Here is a 224-nt window from a genome sequence, read left to right on the forward strand (position 1 = left end):
GGCCGCTGTGCGCTGCGCGTGTGTAGCAGCGGCGCCTGCAGCCCAGGGACTAGTCCCCACCCAGCTTTGTCTTCAATCATCGCGCTTTCCACAGGAAGCGGCGCATCTCCCACTTCCTCCTCTTCTTGGTAGCTCTTCGCCGCTTTCTTCTTTCCCTCGCTTTCAAGCTAGCGCGTTCACCTCCTCCCGCGCGGCTGACACTAGTGCGACCAGAACCCCCCGCT

Source organism: Crocuta crocuta, unplaced genomic scaffold (genome assembly GCF_008692635.1).
Source record: "Crocuta crocuta isolate KB4526 unplaced genomic scaffold, BGI_CrCroc_1.0 scaffold163, whole genome shotgun sequence".
In the NCBI taxonomy this organism is placed as follows: domain Eukaryota; kingdom Metazoa; phylum Chordata; class Mammalia; order Carnivora; family Hyaenidae; genus Crocuta; species Crocuta crocuta.